The sequence below is a fragment of the Hirundo rustica genome, chromosome 2 (genome assembly GCF_015227805.2).
Source record: "Hirundo rustica isolate bHirRus1 chromosome 2, bHirRus1.pri.v3, whole genome shotgun sequence".
In the NCBI taxonomy this organism is placed as follows: Eukaryota; Metazoa; Chordata; class Aves; order Passeriformes; family Hirundinidae; genus Hirundo; species Hirundo rustica.
Genome location: NC_053451.1, coordinates 2,555,162 through 2,560,516, shown reverse-complemented (window position 1 = coordinate 2,560,516; position 5,355 = coordinate 2,555,162). Strand labels below are relative to the sequence as shown.

The window sequence follows — 5,355 nt, the reverse complement described above, 5'->3', positions numbered from 1 at the left end:
TTGCAGACCCAGAGGTTACTTGAGGTCATTCGAGCATTTTTCGAATTTCTCAGGGGTTACTTTAGGTCATTTTAGAGGTCATTTCAAGGTTATTCTAGGTCACAGGGGTCACTTGAAGGTTATTTGGGGTCACTTGAAGGTTATTCGGGGTCATTGGGGTCATTTGAGGGACACTTGTTGTCATTTGGGTCTTTTTAAATTGATCTGGGGACACTTGAGTTCATCTGGGAGTACTTGAATACGAAGCCCAGTCAGTGTAGGTGCTGCCTTTGCACTCTGGTGTCCAAATCCTCCAGCCAGGCCTGCAGGAACTGCGGCCAGGACAGCTGGACACGGGGGACCCCTCACACTGGGGTCAAGGCTCTAAAGCCCCCCAGATTTGGGACTTCTCAGCTGGAAGAAAAGGCTGGGAGTCCTGGGCCAGGACCTGCAGTGATTAATGGGCCAGTACAAACTGCCAGTGCCTGGATTTATCCTCTGGATTTACTTGCCACACCAAGAAGTTGGGAGGGGCTGTTTCAAATGTTCCAGGTTGTGTCAATGAGTTGTTAACGACTAGGGTTTGTAAAGACAAAGTTAGAAATAAGAAGAGGAGGGATGGAGAGAAAAGCTCACGTCTTTACAAAGAGCTTGATGGGTGAAACTGTGGGTGTGAACGTCTTTGAAATGGATTAATGTCTCCACCGACTTCCAGCAGCAGGTTTGCTGCAGAGCCCAGGCAGGCTTGTGCCCTCGTCGACTTTCCCCCTTTATTCCAATAAAGTTGCAGGACTCCTTTGTCTCCTTTTTGGACATAAACCTCTGGCTGTGGATTTTCCTGACACTGAAAATTGCTATACCTGCTATTCTCAGCTACTGGTGGAAACGCTATACCTCTTTAGAGCTGCTCCTGTTTGTTGGTTCCTCTTGAAAAAATTTACCTGCTGTAAAATTTCATAGCAGAGCCCCAAACATTTTTTAATCCGTGAAAAACACCTCTGAAGAGATAGAACCTGCTGGAGTTCAGGAAGCTGCAGGTATTCCCCTCATTCACCTTCTCTCTGCTGGCACAGAAAAGAAGCTGGATCCATCTCAGCAGCTTGTACTTGACAGCCCTGCAGAGCCCACGAGCATCCTGAATCCCTCTGCTCCTCTGCTCTGCCACAGCCACTTCATCACAGTTGTTACAGCCCCTGCTATGGTTACAATTGGAACAGTAATTACAGCTGTAACATTCCCCTCCCCTAAATAAAACATTTGTCCTCTCCCCTCATCACACCCTCCACGGAAATTTCCTGTGTTTTGAGACGTGGCAGTAACGTGGGGTTTGCTGCTGGAAGTCTCAGACATTTGTTTTCTGCTTGCTCACTTGCAATATCTGTGGTGCTGTGCCTTTGCACCACCAAGCATTCTGCAAGATGCGACAAGACAGCCTAAAAACACCCTGGAGAGGAAAAGCTATCCAAATTCCCACTTTTCCCAGGATTTTTAACTTGCTATTAATCCATGTGACTCCTTTTCAATAAGATCATCAGATCCTGAGAAACAAACCCTGCATTAATCTTGCATCTTATAATTCATCAGATCCTGAGAAACAAACCCTGCATTCGTCTTCCATCTCATAATTCTGGCAATTTCAGCTTTTGCTACTGCTCTGAGTTGGACTTCTTTTCTGCTTTTGACTTCACAATTTTTCCTCACTTATATCTTTGTACATTTATATCTACATGGATTTGCAGCACATTTCTGAGGTAACGTGCTCCATCCATACTTTACAGGCCTCAGAATCACACAGTCAAGGGTAGGCACTGAACTAAGAATTTATGCCAAAGGCAAGATGCTGGATTTCTTGAGGCTGAGACTTGATGAGGAATGGTCCTGCATCCCTGATTTTTACTTGTGGTTTAGAGGAAAAATATGATTTATGCTGATAGATTAGAAACATTCAAGGGTTAATTTGATTTCATTCAGAACTTGAGAGTAATTTTCACTTACAAGTCCAGGAGAAATATTTATCTATACTGAAAGGTATTTAAAATTGATCATAACTTACTGCAGATAAAGAGGTTTGGAGAGCCCCTCCAGAGTTAAATCTTGAATCATTGCTGGAAAGCACAGACGTGGAACTTCCCTACAAAGAAAGGCTGAGAAGGTTGGGAATTTTCATTAAACAGTACTCACCATGTTTGGTTTAGGGGAGTCACTACATACAGAACAGGTGTTTTATTTATTTCAATTTTTTACACAACTAAAATAAGGCCTTTTTCCTTTTATTTGGCACTTATATGATGGATATATCTATCTTCAGACAGTTAAATTTCAGGTCCATATCTTATTAATAGAGATAGACCTTAAATTCAATATTCTAAAATGCTCTAAGCAGCATTTCTGTCTCTATGTTGATTACTTGAGAGCCTGATTTTTAATCATAGACAGCTAAAAGTGCATTTCAGTGCACAGTGTTAGAAATTGGGTCAAATAAATAAAACCCATGACATGACTCTTCAGGATGGTTTACATGTACCGTAAGAAATATAAATCTGTGATTTATGCCATAAATGCTTTCACAGTTAACTACCAGCGATGCAACTAAAGCAAATGCAAAACCTTGAGGTTTCAGTCCTAAAGAGTTAGAAATTATTGACTTAATTTTTTCTGTACAAGTCTCCCAAACAATTACTGTAGGTCATTTTGATGTTGGCCACATAAAGGAGTGCTGAATTCCTTAGTTCTTACTAAAATTATACTGATTGCATCTACCCTGACATAATCCACAACTCCTTCCTTTCATTTTTTACTGAGCTTCCTTCTCCAATTTCTTACTTGTTTTTACCATCATTTCACAATCTATTATGCTTTGGTTGTTTGGATGTTTTGTTGGTTTGGGGTGGGTTTGTTTGTTTTGTTTTTTTTTATTTGGGGGGCGGGGGTTGTGTTTGGGTCGGTTTTTTGAGAGGGGTTGCATGAGGCAGGGGAGCTGCTGAGCATTCTCTTCAAAGAGGTTCTGCCTACAATAAGGGCATTTATGAAGTCATTATGCCTTTTAAGAGTGGGAAGGGCTCAAAAAAGCCACAAATACACCCACCAATGTTTACCTGAGCAAGATTTGACAGAGGGGAGGCTGGGAGAGGGATGCAGTTTAAGTTAAACTTTAACAGTGTTCCCAGTTGAGGCCACGAAAAGCAGAAAGATGCAATGTTTGTCTCCGCAATCACACTGACAGTGCTTTGCAGTCAGAGATAAAGCAAGAAATGCCAACACAACAAGCTCCATCCCCACCTTGCCTGAGACAGTCCCCTGACGCTGCCCCATCTCTGTATTCCCCCTATTGACTTATCCTTGTCTAGGCTGCTCCTGTCACAGATCTCTGGGGCAGCTCCCATCTTTCAGAGCAGGGTTACTCATCCTGGGGCCTCTCCCTCTTTCACAGATGTCTAAACCCACAGACACCTGTCGGATTTCTATCAGCTCCTTCCTGGGGAGACCAAATCTATCTGTCACTGGCAATCTGCACAGCAGCCACGAGAGGCAGGAGCCACCCTGCTAAATGCAGCCTGTCCTGGCTACCTGGAGCCAGGATAACATTTAATTCCTGGCTAAACCAACAGCCCAATGGCTGTTGTTAGGTACATGAAAATGCACAGTGTGCAGGCATTTTGTATTTTTTGGTTATGCACGCGTCTGCTCTAGCACGGCGTGGCACACAGGCAGCAGGAAACCAGGGGGTGACACACGGCACTGGTGTCTGCCCTGTGCCTTTAAAAACTGACCACACATCCCATTAAAGGAATCCCGTAAATGTCAGTCGAGGCATAATTAGTGTCTGCAAAGGTACTTCCTGGCAATAATTGATCTCTCAATCCAGATCCCAATCCGCTCCACTGATATTCTTTAATGACTTTCTGAAGTCAGTGATAACAAATTGGATAAGAAAAGATGTTTTTGTCAATCTGGAGGACTCACAGGAGACACAAAGGCGGAGTTAACGTGGTGCAGTTGCCAAGAGTGACTGAGCAAACAGTGTTTGCAATTACAATTCACCTCCCTAACTTCGTTTCCAGCAAAGCAGCAGCACTTTAAGTTTAATTATGGCAGCCCCAGAGTAAAGCAGAGATTGGGGGGGGGCAGGGAATCACTTTCCATCACTTATTGTTCTTTTGTCTTTCACACTTCTCAGCAAACTCCATCATATAATTAAACTCTAAAGGCTGTTTGCTGACAACCTGTGGTCAAAGATGATGATCATGCTCAAGTCAGGTCCCCTCCTTCCGACAGCGCCAGCCTCTGCCAGAGTGCTTCCTCTGCACAAATTTACTGTACATCAGAACCAGGTCATCGGGAGGAAGGCAGTGACGTGAGTGTAGCTGGCAAGTTTTAAAAGCCTGCCATTACAACTGCTTAATGAGGAGCTGCATTAACAGCCTGCTCCTCCCACACCTGGCATCCAGAGGAAAGGGTAAATTCAACCATTAGAGTGGCTGAATAACACTGGTGTCTCATTTCAAAATTCCACTCAAATTCACCCCTAAGAGTAATAAGCTGCTGTGGCCTCTAATTTCAATAAAAGCAGTATATAGCATGAGGAGGGAGGGCTGGGCTCCCCAAGGAAAGGGAAACACCAGAACATTTTCAGACATCATGGGGAAAAAATTGAATTACAAAGATTTGGGAATCTTAACGTCATAAAAAGCAATCCCAAGATTGTTTTATATTGCTTTCCAGCTTATATCTGCACACTGTAATATACCAACATATAAACTGATCTTTCTTCTACTACTGAAAAATCAAATAAATGAAACAGAGACTCTTGAAGGACATTCTACAGCGAGAAAAGCTTGCTAAATTTCAATCCTGTGAGTAAACTGAGAGAAAGGACACAGTCCTGTCATTTTAAGAGTCTTCTGGCTCTACCCGGCTGCCTCTCTGTGGCTTATCATCTAGGAAATGAAAACATTCTGGGTCTGAAGTGATAGGAGAAACACTTAAACACAGAGTGGGAGCCAGGATGAGTTAGAGGAACCTTGGCCAGCTGTGGATCCAGACAAAGGCACGGTCAGCAACTCCCCCCACCCACTGAGCACTTACTGGTGTGTGAAGAAATAGGCAGGAGAAACAAAGGCTCCAAGCTGGAAGAGGTCTGGCTGCTGTTTGGATTAAGTGCAACCCTGTGGAGAAAAAAAAGGATTTTTCTCCTCAATTCCCTTTAAATGTAACACCTGCTGAAGTTTCTGGCAGGTGTAGGTTGCTGGGGCCACCTGCAACAAAATTGGGAAAGCCTGGTGAGGACTGGTCCGTGGCAGGGAGCAGGGAGAGAGCCAAGTGTCAGAGGTGGCAAAACAAGGTGGCTTTTGCAAAGACCCACAGGGTCAGTGCACG

General features: G+C 43.8%; 1 long non-coding RNA gene across 1 annotated transcript; it reads right to left on the bottom strand.

Moving 5' to 3' along the window:
- Positions 1–218: 218 nt before the first annotated feature.
- Positions 219–5,144, bottom strand: LOC120749317 (uncharacterized). Its single transcript, XR_005699621.1, has 3 exons — positions 5,065–5,144; positions 2,033–2,123; positions 219–1,175 (listed from the first exon to the last, which is right to left on the bottom strand). It is a non-coding gene; the product is annotated as an uncharacterized LOC120749317 (long non-coding RNA).
- Positions 5,145–5,355: the final 211 nt, after the last annotated feature.